Source organism: Lissotriton vulgaris, chromosome 8 (genome assembly GCF_964263255.1).
Source record: "Lissotriton vulgaris chromosome 8, aLisVul1.2, whole genome shotgun sequence".
In the NCBI taxonomy this organism is placed as follows: domain Eukaryota; kingdom Metazoa; phylum Chordata; class Amphibia; order Caudata; family Salamandridae; genus Lissotriton; species Lissotriton vulgaris.
The window spans coordinates 1438028521-1438045319 of record NC_141696.1 but is presented as its reverse complement, the minus strand read 5'-3'; the positions used below and the strand labels follow the sequence as shown (position 1 = coordinate 1438045319).

The 16799-nt window shown below is 41.7% G+C and overlaps 1 protein-coding gene across 6 annotated transcripts in view; it reads left to right on the top strand.

The window, feature by feature from the left end:
• Nucleotides 1-16799, top strand: part of ZBTB20 (zinc finger and BTB domain containing 20) — a 2236857-nt gene that overhangs the window by 2126327 nt on the left and 93731 nt on the right. For all 6 annotated transcript variants that reach the window (XM_086935527.1, XM_086935525.1, XM_086935524.1 and 3 more), the window contains one exon: nucleotides 13128-13304. The gene's annotated coding sequence lies outside the window, so the exon portion shown is untranslated. The remainder of the gene's footprint in view (nucleotides 1-13127; nucleotides 13305-16799) is intronic.

Genomic DNA, 16799 nt, shown 5'->3' with positions numbered 1-16799 from the left:
TGTGTGGGGTGTGTGTGTGGTGTTGTGTGTGGTTGAACGGAAATGCTGAATCAGAAGAAAAGGGCAACGTGGCAAAAGGGTGGATGACAAGCAGGTCAATGTGAGCATAGGAGCAAGGGTTTCCTTAACAATGATGTTTCTTTGAGTTCATCACGCTGTCAGCAGTGACGTGCGTGGCACCGGATGTATTTTGTTAGAAAAGTGAAACGAGCAGCAGCAACGGCTTAGCGAGAGAACCAGATATCGCCCCGGGATGCTATTAGGTGGTGCCGGTATGAGATATATGCAGCGCCCAAGGGTATATTTATTAGTGAGCGAGTAATTGAGAGCGGACTTCATGGGTTTCATACAAACAACGTTTTAGAACATGAAAATGGGATTAAAAAAATCGGGAAATGTGTTTTCTCCATTGATTTATTTAAAAGCGGGGGTAATTTTGGACGGGGGACAGCATAAATAAAGCAGTTTTGGCTTGAAAAATCGTCAGTCTTCGGGTTGGAGGTAGCAAGCTCATTTTTATTGGTGTTACTCTAAGTACGAGAAAGCAAGCTGTGGACAAATTGGAACGTCCGAGTGGAAGGAGAAGCAAAGCTTGTATTGTAACAATAGTATAAAAGAATTGCATAGAACGGGTAGGGAAACAACAAGGAGGCACGTGGCGGTGGGGCTTTGAGAGCGCTGCTCCAGGGGTGTAGTGAAGTGGTGAAGTGGCGAGATGAATGCACACAGATCAGAGGCAGGAAGGAGGGTGTGCAGCAGCCAGGGCGCCTCAGAGAAAAGAGGGCCCTTCACAGATGCCGAGGTGACCAGGGATCCCGCAGACAGGTCTGCACTTCAGCAAACACCACAGCGCATCTGGAGCCTGCAACCTTCTCGGCCCAGTGTGACTTCGAGGAATCCAACAAGTGTGAAGGAAAAGTGAAACTACAAGTTCCAGGATGCACACTGTCGCTCCCCAAGACTCCTGGACTGGCTTAAGGTGCGACATGTGACACAGTCGCACTTGGCACGTGGTTGTGGTATGCCGTCAGTATTATGACTGAACTGATGTGGTCAGTGGCCACATGGAGGGAGTTCATTTCATCGCGCGAAACCCATGTTTCAAAAACAGTTTTTTTAAACAGACAACACTGATTATGCAATGAAGAGAAGTCAAACGAAACATGCACTAGAGCAGGGGTCTTTAAACTGTTGGGGTCTGGCTCCCCTAGGGGGTCTCACGTGATCCCAGAGAGGGCACCAGACTCTGTCCAAAAGCAGCATCATGCTGACAACAGTGCTTTGTTTTTAGTGTGGAAAAAATGAGAGGAACTAAGGTGCTCTGTAAAGGGACATCACTAATCTCTTTTCTGAGTTATATCTGTCAAAGCAGGGGAAAAGAGATGTGTAGAGATGAACCGCTGTTCAATACATATAGCAATAAAAACTCAATTTCGTAATATGCTTCTTATAACACGCACATGTTTTCCCTGAAGGAAAGGATTATTTGAAGTAAACCTGAAACTCTTCTATCTTGCTCATTAAAAATAAAAGCTGCCTTATCTTAGCCATGAATAATAAAAGAAATCAGCTGCAAAGAAAAGTTTGCTGTATGCTGTACAAGACCAGGATGCGGGCCCTTAACACATGCCACGGACATCCTGTGCTGTGCTCTAATGCCACCGCTGCTAGTCGCACAGTGCAGTGAACCGTGGCCATACTCGACTCGGCACGTTGCTCTCTCTGCTATCCCCATTTCAGAAAGAGGAGAGGGGCAACGGTGAGATTTGATTTTACCCGCCTATGGTGTCCCTGAGACAGGGAGATTGGGGGGGCTTAGTGCACTCACTGTGACCAATGTGGCGCAGCAGCGCACGGAGCATGACCGAAACAGAGTCGAGCCTCCCGCCTAGCCGTGACATCAAAGAAAACCCTCCAAATGGGAGGCCATTTTTTTTTTACGTGAACACTACAAAAACGCGCGCCACCTCGCATAATACTGTTAGTATATGCCATATTCTACCTAAATGAAACAGCAGAAGCCACATGCGCCGCTAGTGCACGCACAAGCAAGCACTAGAAAAAAAAGAGGATAAAATTGGTATAGCCACACTGCAAATTATTTTACAATGCTACAATGTAGTAGTGTTTTCTTTTAAGGTTCTCTTTAATATGTTTACTCGTTCATCATGTGCACTTTGCCAATGTAACTAAGAACTGGGCATCTCTCACGTTACAGGGAAGTGGCAAAAAGGAAGCTATGGACTAACTGAACAAAACGTTGGCAGAGAAGGATTAGGACAGCAAATCCCAACAAGCTAACAACAAGCATTGGCGCCGCGCAGCAAAAAAAACAAGCCGGTAATGTTTGACTAAGATGGGAGGGTGCTGGCATTTTTACATGTAAGAGTAGCATGGGCTAAAAATGAATAATAAAAATACGCGCTCTGTGGTGAGGGAGGGGGAGGGAGTTAAAGCGCGGCAGGACTGTTATATTTAGTTTCATTTGAATAAGCAACTAATCTCCTTTGAGTTTCTTTATTTATTCAAAAACAGAAGTCCATTTATATATCGCAAACTTGACCCAAAGGCATTGGAGCACTTTACACGTGCACTAGTGTATAATGCAGCTCAACCTGCAACTCATGGATTCCACTTCACAAAAATAGCCGACTGTAGAAATATTCACTGCTACTAACAGAAGCTCGGCAGGACTGTTATATATAGTTTTAATGCACTTAGATACCGCGGGTAGAGGTGCTTATTGAAAGTTTTCACATTTTCAAACACGTTTAATAAAATAATTGAGGATTAGCTTTCAGCATGTTCAAGTAAAGGGACAATGACGCGATTAAGGGAAAGGACAGCTGAAAATAATTTAAGACATTGCGCGGCCTGGCAGATGCCAGCTGTAAAGTAAACAAATAGTTTTTTTTTCGAATTCTTTTGTTTTACATCAATCGCGGCACTGGAGGATTAGCTTTCAGCATGTTAAAGTAAAGGGACGATGCCGCGATTAAGGGAATGGATGCGCGCTTGTGAAACAGGCATAAGGCTGATCAGGAAGCTGATGTGGGACAATGGCGCGATTAAGAAGAACAAGGCTGCACTGAAAGAGTAAGCGCAACGACGATGAGGCAGCGCTGGGGAGTGTCAGCTCCGATCGTCAATGCCACACTTGAGTAAGGCATCCCTTTGAAGTGAAGCTCTTGGCGCGCTGGAGAAGTGCGAGCCTGGTGGGGGGGGGGGGGGGGGGGGGGGATGCCAGCAAGTGGGAGGGAACGGGCCAAGCGCACGCTCGAGAAGTCACGGATGAACAATTAACACGCATTGTCGGAAATCCGACTGGTTGGTTTGAGAGACTTTGTTTCAGCAGTAATAGGTTCGAGTAAACTCGACCTAAAAAGGGCTTTAGGGGATTGCTAGCGTGTTCAATTTGGTTGATAATAAACAAACGTCTGGCTGCTTTGGATGTTGGTCCTGGGCTCACTGTGCCACTAGATTCAAGCTATCCTGGTTGATGAGGGGTGAAACACCGAAACCGGTCCTAGGATGCTTGTTTCCGGTCCAGTGAGGACATGGCTTGGCAGTACGGACTGGACTGGTCGCATGAGGCACAGGGTCAAGACTGATTTGTATATGGCGAGGTCTAAACTAGGGTGGCATGGTGTGCAAAAGAATTATGGATTTAACTCAGATCTCTTGACTGGGGGTGAATGTCTTGATTTGTTCTGCATTCCGTCCAACAATTCTGTGTCTTTTGCTTCTTTGCCTTAAGTGCGCCGGGTATGCCCAGACATTGGTCCTGGGCTCACTGTGCCACTAGATTCAAGCTATCCTGGTTGATGAGCGGTGAAACCCCGAAACCGGTCCTAGGATGCTTTTTTCCGGTCCAGTGAGGACCTGGCTTGGCAGTTCGGGCCGGACTGTTCCCATGAGGCACAGGATCAAGACTGATTTGCATATGGCCAGTTCTAAACTGGGGTGGCATGGTGAGCAAAAGAAAGATGGAACCTTATCTATCAATTATAACAAATACCAGGCATTGTTTTCTTTTAACTTGTTTTAGGTTGTTTTACAGCCTTTCCTATTCAGTGCACCTTTTTCAGAACAGTGCCATCATATATGCACTTGTGATAGCGTATCTATGCGACCTCATGCTTTCTTGCACATTATATTTAACACCATGTTATTCGTTCTCGGCTCCAATTCTTCACTATGCTAATATTAGATAGTATAAGCTAGCAGTGATATTTTTACTGAAATTATACACAGCAGATTTCTGCTATGCTGGTCTAAATGTTTATAAAGAGTGCCATTATTTTTAGTAAAAGGTATGATCAGGACTGTGAATTTTATAAAGCTCTAGCTATTGAGATTTTAAAAAAATGAATCTGTTGAATTTTTGTATATAATGTTTTATTATAAGTGTGTTGACAGTTCTCGTGATATGTATCAGATGCCAGGAACAAGTACTTTTATTCATGTAGTACTATAATTTTATTTGTATTTCTCTGTGTTGATATGTTGGAGTTTTAAATGATTTATTGTTGTTGTGTACTGATGTGTTGATGTTCTTTTATGTCTTTTGCCGCGTAAACATTGTTTTGACTTACTGACGTTAAGTAGTAGGATTGATTCACTTCATTTTATGTTGTTTACTTTCACTGCAATAAAACAATTTTGAACTGTTATGTGCTGGTTCATTTATTACTGCATCTGATTAAAAATGTATATATAATAATTGTAAATGAGATCATGTCTTGTAGCAGCTACATTTCCTCCCATAGAACAATGCCTCTGTTGGCCAAAGCCTGTTCCTTATCATCAGATGTGTCTTGATTTCACTCCTTTTCATCGTTAGGCATGGGTATTAGTCATCTTGGAACAGTGTTGCTTATATTTTCGAATGTTCATGCATTATGAAAGTTATAGTCATTCTCCTAGAAATGGCTAATGAACTATTTCTAATATAGTAGCTGTGTGTGATGAGTCCCATTGAGGATGGAGGAAGATGGTCAACACAACACTCCATGTCCTGTCACATTAACCGCAAGCATTAATATGTGCAATACTATGAATGGGTTCCTATCGATGTAGTAATCCATATCCTTTCTGGATGCCCTCTCTGCAATGTTCTTGGAATCATGTGATTACCTAATAATCGTTTAAATGAATCCAGGATAATAGGCATAGCAATGTGTTATATTCCGATCCTCATCACACACCATTTGTATATTGCTTGTGTGTTGTATCTTGCAATTGTGAAATATGTTTTCTTGCGGCAAGGGTGATATTAATGCAATATGGGTGCAGTCTAATGCATCTACGACAGTAGGGAAGCCCCCAATCATATAAAAGAGCCATTACATGATTTTCTATTTGTGTGTAAGTGAGAATACAATGCATTGTTAAACCAAGCTCAGTAGGGCTGCTAGTACCTGCTTCAGGGCATTACTGTTGGTTGGCTGGGCAATAGCATGCAGGCAAGTGCCTAGAATCAACCTGTTACGAGGCACTGTACCTTTGTGGGGAAGTGGGGGCTTTCTGGCAGTACGTATGCCCATATTGAATGTCTGACATAATATCGACAGACAGAATATCGAAATACAAAAATATCGGCACAAAAATATCGACATCAAAAATATCGGAGTCATATCTTCATAAAGGTAAGTACAAAAATATCGAAAAAATAATATCGTAGTACAAAAATATCGAAATTAAAAATATCGTTTTTTTAAATGTATTAATAATAGTGTAAAAATAATTTTAAAATACATATATTTTACAAATATTAAATAAAAATATTAAAACAAAATTAAAACTAATACATATACATTTAAAATAAATAAAACACTTAATAATTTAATGTAATTTTCTTTTTTTTTATTTCATTTAATTGATTTAATGTAATTTTTTTTTATTATTACCCTGTTCGCCTGTACCCCAAAAACCCAAAACTGACCCTGAACCCTAAAAATATCCCTGTACCCCAAAAACCCAAAACTGACCCTGAACCCTAAAAATACCCCTTTACCCAAAAACTGAAAACTGACCCTGAACCCTAAAAATACCCCTTTACCCAAAAACTGAAAACTGACCCTGAACCCTAAAAATACCCCTTTACCCAAGAACTGAAAACTGACCCTGAACCCCAAAAATACCCCTTTACCCAAAAACTGAAAACTGACCCTGAACCCTAAAAATACCCCTTTACCCAAAAACTGAAAACTGACCCTGAACCCTAAAAATACCCCTTTACCCAAGAACTGAAAACTGACCCTGAACCCTAAAAATACCCCTTTACCCAAAAACTGAAAACTGACCCTGAACCCTAAAAATACCCCTTTACCCAAAAACTGAAAACTGACCCTGAACCCTAAAAATACCCCTTTACCCAAGAACTGAAAACGGACCCTGAACCCTAAAAATACCCCTTTACCCAAAAACTGAAAACTGACCCTGAACCCTAAAAATACCCCTTTACCCAAAAACTGAAAACTGACCCTGAACCCTAAAAATACCCCTTTACCCAAGAACTGAAAACGGACCCTGAACCCTAAAAATACCCTTTACCCAAAAACTGAAAACTGACCCTGAACGCTAAAAATACTCCTTTACCCAAAATTAATTAATATTATTTAATTACCAATTAATTATTAATTGACAATAAAGTAAATATATTAGCACATTAGCTGTAATTAATTTAATTTAATAATTAATATTATTTTTCCCAATTAATTAATTAGGAATAACAAAAAATTATATATAAAAAATTACTCTAATTAATGTAATTAACTAATTAATATTAATTAATTACCAACTAATTAATAATTAAAAATATGTACAAAATTATATTGATTAATTAACTAATTAATTTAAATTAATTACCAATTAATTAATAATTAAAATATGTACAAACATATATTAATTAATTAATTATTATTAAATTACTTCCCACCCTATTCCCCTATAAACCCATAACCCGCTACAGAACATATTTATCAATTAATCAATTAATTAAAATTAATTAAAAATTAATTCTCAATTAATTAATTAATAATTCCTACTAATTAATAATTAATTTAACATAATTAAATTACTTCCCACCCTATTCCCCTATAAACCCACAACCCGCTACAGTAGTAAAAGACAATATTTAATTAAATTACATTAAAAATAAATAATAAAACATAATAAATACAATATAATATACACTAAATTTATTTAAAAATTGATATTAGTAACATCGAAGTTATTTATTTCGATATTATTGACATTGATATTTAAAACTTCGATATTACTGATATCATACTAATATCGATATTAAGACTGTCGATATTACTTACCTTCGATATTCTGTCCCATCGATATTTAAACTTCGATATCATTGTATATCGAAATTTAAAACTCGATATTTTGTCTGTGTACCCCCATATTAGGCTGCAGTGTGTCCCCTTTGGTAGGCAGAGGGTAATGTATACTTTCCATATGCTACCTCTGTGTTGTGAGCAAGTAAGATGAAGTCATCTTTAGGGGTTCAATGCATGTCCTGCTGAGTCTAGTGTGTCTCCTTCTGAAAGGCTTCAATGCTGTGGCTCTGTGCAGCTGCATCCGCTTGTTGGCGCACTGTTAGGATGTGACCTGGATCCAGTAGCGTCTGCTACCAGACGGGGGTGGTGAGGCAGAGAAGGAGGGAATAAAAAAGAAGAAAAAAATGCTTACCTTGCTACAGCTGAACGCTGCCTCTCCTCTGTCCTCTTCATCTTCTTATCTTCTTCCTGTCTGAAGTCCGACAGCAGGAAGCACCCAGGCTCCCCATAGCCAACCACAATGCTGCAATGCAGCATTGTGATTGGTCTGTGCGCTGTGGTTGGGCGCTTAGATGGGGACTAGGAGCCTGGGCTTGTTCTCCACCCAGGCTGAACTAGGCAGCTGTCCAATGCCCAAGGAGTCAGTCCGGAATTTGGGGTTTATATGGATAATAAATTGTCCATGGAAAACCAAATTAATCACATTGTGGGTATTTGCTTTGGGCTAATGCGAAGTTTGAGGAACATTTTTAAATGGATCCCCATTGAGGCTAGGAAACCCCTAGTTCAGGGTCTAATCATAAATAGAATGGACTATGGGAATGCGCTTTTATTTTCCATAAACAAACACTACCTGAACAGACTCCAGGTTCTTCAGAACACTGCGGATCGGCTGGTCCTCAACCTTCCGTAAAGATATTCATCAGCCCTGTGCCTGAAAAGTCTTCACTGGCTCCCGGTAAAGAAGCGAATTCTCTTTAAAACTCTGTCTGGTGCAGAAACATATGTATAAAAATGGTCCAAGATACTGGTCTAAAAAGCTAAGATGGTACCAGCCCCAAAGAGAACTCAGATCCAGCAATGAGTCCCGGCTGACACCCCTAAGAATACAAACCTCCAGAAATGGCAGTCGTGCGTTTTCCTTTCTCGCCCCTGCCTCATGGAATAAAATGCCCCTTAGTCTTCGCATTATTCCTGAACACAGCCTTTTTCGAAAGAATCTGAAAACCTGGATTTTTGCAAGTTAAACCATCCTATTTCCTTCGTCAAAGCCGTCTCCTAGCGCCATGAGACTCTCCGGATGTGATTTGTGCGCGATACAAATATCCCTGACTTGACTTGACCTGTTATGCAGCCTGGGGCAAGAACATGCAAAGTGCGCATGACTGTTTGGCTGGCCCAAATCAGCCGACTAAACATTCATGTGCACTTGTGGAGTGCCACCACTGCTCCCCCTGAAGTGTTCTGACGTCACAAAGCCCTGCCCCACCTGCACATGATAAACGAAGCCACTACGCTCCTCCGCCTTAGCGGTGCTGGGTAAAAGTGTGCGAATAAGGTGAGTTCCACTGGTATGCAGCTGAGTGGGCACCTGCAGTAGTTGGACTTTACTAATTGTTCGTTTTTTGTTAATTATTTTAGCATGTGATAAGAACTTCAAAAATTGTATGTTTTCCATTATCATATTTTGCTTAATAACGCCTCTTTTGATCATTTTCTATAAATCAATATGAAATGCCACCTGCTCTGAGCTGGTGGGATGTTTCCGTGGTATTTCCACTGGTTTTCAAGTTTTCTCTGAAACCTGGAATATGATTCCTAAATCTCATCTATTGACAACTGGTATTACTGAAGGTGGTGAAATTGGGAATGGTATTGTATAGGGGTGGGCGGAATTTGCGTAGTCGCGGTACGCAAAGCTCGGCGGTAAAAAATCTCCGCGAGCATGCAAAAGTCCTGCGAATACGTGGAATTGCTTGTTCCGCCAGTTCGCGATGCTTATTTCCTATTCGCGAACGCAGTTTGCATGCTCGGGGAGAAATATCTTGCGAACACGCATTTTGAAAGCACGAACAAGCAAAAAATTCTGTGAAGTCGCAGATTGTGGAATTTTTGGTAATTCTCCACGGAAAGCGAAATTACCCATATTCCACAAATTCTGCAGCAGAACCGAATTTAGCGCCCAGGCCTAGTATTGCACCAGGTTTAATTTTGCTCATGGAATATTCAATTGGGACACATCTCCCGGAGTTTATCCCCAATGTTACCAGGTGAGATTAATCTTGGTGTATTTTTTATTATTAAATTTTTCATGTGCACAAAAACTGCAGTCAATAAAGCTTGCAATTGGTCCGAATCGCATCGCCAATAAAACATGCAGTAATTATGATCCGGCCAACTTGTAATCAAGGCAAAAGTGCTTTACCTCAAAATACTCAAGTAGTCAAATATAACAGCCTTAAAAAATGTCCTTGAAAATGTAATTCATGGAGCTCTTTTTTATTGGATCTGAACTTATTCAAAACTTAACTCCGACTGCTCTTTTGCCATGAACTACACCTCTAGTACAAAAAAGCATTGGCAAAACCAATAGGTTTTATAGGTGAAATCCATTGGCTTTGCCCATGCTTGTTTGCTTCTGGCCGACCGGAGGTGAGAAGCAACAACGCAGGCTGGAGTGGATGGGTGGCAGGGTTATAAGCAACAATGTGGTATGGAGTGGGAGGCAGCAAGCAACACCAAAGGATGGGACTGGAGTGTGGTAGAGGCAAGCAACAATGTAAGATGGGCTGAGAAGTTGCAAGCAACAACACAGAGAGGGTGAGAAGGGGCAAGCAACCACAGAGAGAGATGATATGGGGCAAGCAATAACATGGAGAGGCATGTTAGAGGGCAAGAAACAACATGGAGAGGGACGGGAGGGTGGGAGGCTGCAAGCATCAATACAGAGAGGGAAAGTAACAACACGGAAAGGGACAGGAGGATGGCAGGGCAAGCATCAATATGGAGAGGGTCAGAGGGGCAAGTAACAACATGAAGAGATAGGAAGCAGGCAACAACAAGGAGTAGAATGGGGTAGAAGCATGAGGAAGATGACCTTTAAACTCATGAACTCGAATGGAGTGCTTAGTTTCAAGAAAAAAGTAGCTCGACAAGCATGTGCAGTGGAAGAAGGCGAGTACCTGTGCCATGCTGTAGGGCAGAAACAACACATGAAAAAGAAGTGAAGTCACCCCATGCTGACCAAAGAGAAGCAAGGAAATGAGAGTGATAATGAAGCCAACCAATAGTAAGCATTGGTCCGCCTCTAAGCCCACTTTAAGCTAACAAAATGTATCTCACATGACAGCCCATGTGCTGTTTCAGTTGAGACCTAAAAACGGCTTGAAACACTAACCTCTCAATGTCTTTCCAGCACTGGTCCACTTTTCCAAATCACTAGGCTTATTCATCAATCAAAAGCATAATATGACCAAGAACATCACAAATATTATAAAGATTGCATCATTTCATTTATCTAGGAAACTTAAACCCTTCATCCAAGTAGGTCTTTAGGACTGTAGAACCAACTTTATTTCAAACACACACCTCCTTATGGCCTCCCCAAATCTGCAGTTGTCGCTCTCAAAACTATCCCGCAGAAAGCAGTCCTGGGTGCAAAGAAGTCAAATGACATCACCCACATCCTAAAGAACTTGTATTGGCTAACTTCAATGGCTTACTTAACTGTTGCCTGCATAACATGGACATCTATACGCTCTGCTTTCCCTACTTATCAAAAAAACATACTTCACACCACAAAAGGTTGGCTAAACACAAGAATTAAACTCGCTTGTTCCTGGAAATCCCAAAACTAAAAAGAAGCTTAAAAAACAGGACTAAACTGGACTTTTCTATGATACGGCCCCAAATTGTGGAACACATCCCACTCAATCAAAAGGAACTTGAAGACTTACCTCTTCAGAATACGCCTCCAAAACTAATGTGCTTCTTTTCTACTTTTATGTTGGGCAGCAACTGATCTAAGGTATCTTTTGATATAGCTCTTTGTAAAGCTCTCTGTTGCCCAGATTCCTGCGCCAGAAAATTTACAAAAAAGCACCACAGGCTGCATGGATTTTGCTCTAGTTAAAATGTGTTTAAAATGTTTTTGGCTAACATTTCTTGTTTTCATTGTGAAATCAATTTCTGTTAAAAAGTACAGTTTTGTGCCTGACATAGGTGCTCATGCAGTGGGTATGTTGTGTCTCTGCGATGGCCATCATCTGGTGTCACTGCACACGTTTCCCTGATAAATTGATATTCACTATTGTGTCTTGAGCTCCTGTGTAATACGTTTTCATGGGAAAGTCAGCCTGAATAATGATTTGTGTAAGTTAGTTAGCCTGGGATTTTTGGGCTAGTTTTTGGTGTGATCTTAAATAACTGCTGTAAAAAGCTTGTTTCGAGTCCTTGTTAGTGGAACGCTATGAGAGGTTGATGTTTCTAATCTAGGCGGGGTGGGATGTTGGATGTAAATTTTACAAATGCATCTATGAAATCTCGGTTTAGATCCGTTATTTGTAAGTAAGGTAGATGGTAAATGCGTGAACGAGGGACTGCTATGTTGTAAACACTGAATTTATAAATGTAATTGTGAATAATGTGGACGGAATGTCATTTGTTAATGTACAGTGGAAGATGAATGAGGTAGGTAGGTTTAGAGAAACATTCGATGCTCATATGTTTGTATGGCTTTATTGGAGTAACTTTGGGGATGAAAAATGAAAGGATAGTGTAAGGTATGTGGTGTGTACCTTAGTTCACTGGAGCAGTGGATGTTGCCTTTACCCTTTCAGACCCAAAAAGGGTTAAACAGGAGTCCTCATGAGCAGTCTTTGCATTATTTGACCATTAACATAGGACGGATGGTTTGGAATGACCTGCGAGATTTGCAGTTAAAGGCGGTAGCAAATGTCCTTAATCTGAGTTCAACCAATGTTACTCCCGCTTGTCAGTATGTGACCCACAGAACTGCTTTGCACATTGTATGCCAGGATCTTGGATAATAACCATATTTTTTTGGGGTGTAAATGTTGTTTGGTAGACATCTCAAAAGCATTGGGTATTCCTCCAGTGCCGTTGATGGGATATCTTATTTGTTGTCCTTGTCATGACTAGTTTTGGCACCTTTGCACAACTTTGAACATACTGGAGCCTGTATATGCATTTCATGTGGCCTTTCACAACCCATGAAGCAGTGTCATCCTGTTCCTGCTGCATGGAGGCCAGAATCATGGGGCATATCTTTTTGACCTTTTGTGTAAGTATAATAATATTTCCTTTACCTGTTTGCATACTTGTACAGCTGCATTTAAGCTTTATTGGAATACAGCTCTTCTGTTGAGTTTCAGAGAGTGTCAGGATGACTCTCTCTTGCTCTCTCTCACTCTTCAGTTTCACAAGTGTGTAGATGTGCAAAGGAATCTGGGAATGTCCTGTTTTGTGTATCTCTTAGAGAATCAAAAATACCCTGTCCACTTCCTGACCTTTATTTGTTCAAATGCACAAGTGAGACAATTCTGCATTTGTGCATGCTTAGCTCATGGTGTGCATGCAATGCTTGCTTTTTCTAGTTCTTCTAAATGCACACTTCCACAAGTGCAATTTGTGCAACTGTGATTTATGGTTTGAAACTCTGCCTGTTGGTAATTGTTAATCGAAGTATATTGAAAAAACACATGATTTCAAATGCATAATATAAGTTATGTTTAATGGATTGGTGCAAACATATTCAATAAATACAATCTTTCTAAAATACTGTCAAGTCAGACAACAAAGTATTTTCTTTTTCAGATATAATCTCAACGCAGTTGAACATTGACGTATCTGGGGAGAATGATATTACTCAGCTGGAAATTCACAGAGCCAACCCAGGCCATTGCAGACAGAACCTTGTAACTAGTCCATTTCAGAGCTTAGTCTCATCAGCCCAAGATATCGACACGTACAAAGAGACAGTGTCATCTGATTGTAAGTACACAAGCCCTCTCATCCTTAGAACATGTTTCTTAAAGGGAATCAGCAGGATACACTCAATTATGCATTTTTCGGCTATTGGTGACTGCTTTCTTTCCATTTATTAAATCAAATATTGTGGAAAAATAGAGTTGTATGATCTGTCAATGCTGTAGAAAGGATGCCTTCCTGTTCAGGTGTTAATCAATCAATAAAATTACTTTATTTGGCTCTGTTTGAGACATAAACATTTGCACAAAATCCAATGCATTTACATATAAAATCATAAATGAGAGAGAAAGATGGTGCCTAAATCTAGCTCTAATTGAAGTAAAAACAGCGCTCCCCCATGACTTACCAACTTCAATCTGGCATCCTTCGGTCTCTTTGCTCCTTTGAAACGCCGGTTGCGGTGATTGTTTCTGCTGCCCGGGAGACTCGTAGAAATCTTCGCTCGGCAGCCATTGCAGTCTGGCGGGGAGGGGCTAACGGCCCAGAGCCGCACCAACATTTCGGTGGAGACGAAGATGCCACCCAAACCCAGCTGTGCTGCACGCTTGAAGGTCCAGGAAGGGCTGGCAGGCATGGAGCTAAACGCTAGCACCCAGGGATTTTGCCCTAAGGAAACAAAGACTGGGGGCAGCCTGAACTCAACCCCTAGGACATCACAGAAGGGGAGACAGGCACCAGACGGGGCTAAGAAAGGTGAGATGTGTGAGAGCCTCAAACATATCGATCTCACTGAGAGTGACTTGGGGGGCAAAGGGGGAAAAACTGTCCAACTGATCCCAAGGTATGCTCACAGGTGACACTCCAAGAGCAGGCAGTGCAAGTAGTGCAGCATAGTATTATAGACTGTTTTTCTTTGACCCCCAGACTGATCGCAACCCCAAGACAAAAAAGAATATTGAGGGGTGTGCGCTTCCCCCTAGTACATGACATGACTTTTGCAGCAAACAGCAAGCGTGAGGCGCCCCTGGAAAGGCTGCCAGGGAAAACCTGGCAAATACCATCTGATCTGGCCTCAGTATTAGTAGATGGGTCACCAAAAACAGCTCACTCTCCCCTGGTACAGGAAAAGGCTGAGGGTACTGAAACCCAATTGAACACAAGTTTATTAATTAAGGAGGCAACATGTCTTAAGGGGCTGGAAGACTCTGTTGAGGATGGGGATACATTTGTCTCAGTGACAGATGGCTTTGAAGTTAGCTCCTCTGACGTAGGAGACAGTAGCAGTGCGCAGCTCTGGCTTAAGAACCTATCAGAAGGATACTGTAGTACAGACAAAGAAGCTGCTGAAGAAGCAGAGAAATTCCCACCCAATGGAAAAAGATGCAGAAGAGAACTCCAGGGGTAATAGAGACCCCAGTTTAAAATGGGATTACCCCGCGACCCGGAGTCCTTATCCAGATCTATCGGGACGGGAGGAGGACGCTGATTGTGGTATGTCGACACAAACCGGAGAGCTCTCCCTGAAGTTGATTTATGAATCTATCAAACAATTGCAAGAAGACACTCGATTGGATGGTAAGAAAAACCGACGTGAAACAAAAAAAACTTCAGGGGGCTATGAGAAAAATGGCCAAAGCTTGCACAGAGATGAATTTGAGACTGACGCTGGTGGAAGAGCGGACTAGCACTCTTGAAGACGGATTGGTCAGAACTCAAGCACAAACTGAATCTTATGCAACTCAGTTCACAGATCTTCAATGAAAGATGGACGATTTTGAGAATAGACAAAGACAAAATAATCTATGGATTCTTGGCATAGAAGAAGGAGTAGAAGGAAATGACATATGGGCCTATGTGTTGAAACTAATGAAGGGAGCCGTTCCAGGGCTCCAACACTGGAATTGGGAGATAGAGCTGCAGTGGGTTCACCGCTTCCCTTTGACCCTGAAAAAATCACAGCAGCCAGGCAGAGAAGGAACAACAATGCCAAGGGCAATACTAATTTACTTTGGGAACTTTTTGCTGAGAGAGAAAGTATATACAGAGGCTCGCCCGAATGCTAGACGGACTAACGAAAATCAGTCCTTCTTTCTAAACCCAGACTATTGCCATGTGACCGTCAAGCGACAATGGAAATGAAGAGAATTGATTCAGACCTCTCAAGCCATAGGAGCACAAGTATACTTGATGAACCCTGCCCGCCTGAAGATTATCCATAAGAACGCTACAAGAGTCTTTACATCTGAGATCCAAGCTAAAGACTATATTGAAAAACTCAAAGTTAATGTCAAGGATCTATAATTATTGCTCTTAACTTGCTAGATTGAATTAAAGCAGGGAGATGTGTTATCCGGCTCTTCAATGTATCTATCATTTTTTTCTATGCTTAACTGTCTTCTTTTCTTCTTTGGGGATAACTTTTTTATGGCAGGAGGGAGCACATAGGGATGGAAAAAAAGGGTCTAAAACTGAGCAATCACATGCCAGAAAAAATAGGGGTGGAAGGGGTAGAGGAACACATAATATGTAGGCAGCAAAGGGAGCCGACAATCAGGCTCCACCACAGAGACCTTTGGTCTGCTTGTCTCACATTACAGGTGAGTGGTGGAAGGGGGGGCGGGCCTCAAGGGCAGGGAGGGCAATAGGGAGGCTAGCAACAGCTTACTGGAGGGGGAGTAAAACTAAAACAAACACCTTCAAATGAGGAAGTTAGGGAAGGGTGACAACAAACAGAAAAGGGTAGGGATGGATTGAGGGGACAGGCTGGTAAACCATTAGTTTTATGCGTGGGCTGAACAATGCGGCTAAACGCAGGATGGTTAAAGAACAACTTAAAGAACTATATGCTGACATAATCTGTTTACAAGAAACGCACATCGAAGGGACGCCCTAGTTTCTTTTAGAACAGCTGGGATTTCATTTGATAACCTACACCACACAAGGGATCAGGGCGAGAGGGGTAGCAATCATGGCACGAAAGGGGGGGGGATTGTGTTTAAATCATGTTTGTCTGATAGGATAGGCAGATGGGCAATTGTTGAAGGCCAAAAGCAGGGTTTGAGAATTTCTCAGTGTGGAACTGGCTAAATGGCCCCTGCCGGTCATCGTGTGGGGATCTCAATATAAATGGAATGGGGGCTTTGGGAGATAAATCCAAGTAATTATACAGGCTGGAAAAAAAGTGCATAAGCCACTTATTAAAATGATGGAGGATAATGGGCTGGTGGATGCCTGGGAGCAACTAAAGCCACAGGAGGGAGGCAGCACATACTATTCGGCTCCACACAGACCGTTTGCCCTACTAGACTACTGTGTAGTCTCGCCTTCTCTCCTTCCCACCTGCACCATCAGAAAATGTCCCCGGGTTATCTCAGACCACAATCCTCTAGTGCTAGAGGTTCAATGCACTGCGGGGGTTGGTACCTGAACGCACTTGGACTTTTGAGCGAGCCCTGCTGCATGATCCAAAATATGTGCTACATATGAACAAATGGCTTGGGGAGTTGCTAGAGATCAACAGGGGTAGGGCTGGGTACGAAATTGTCTGGGATGCTTTAA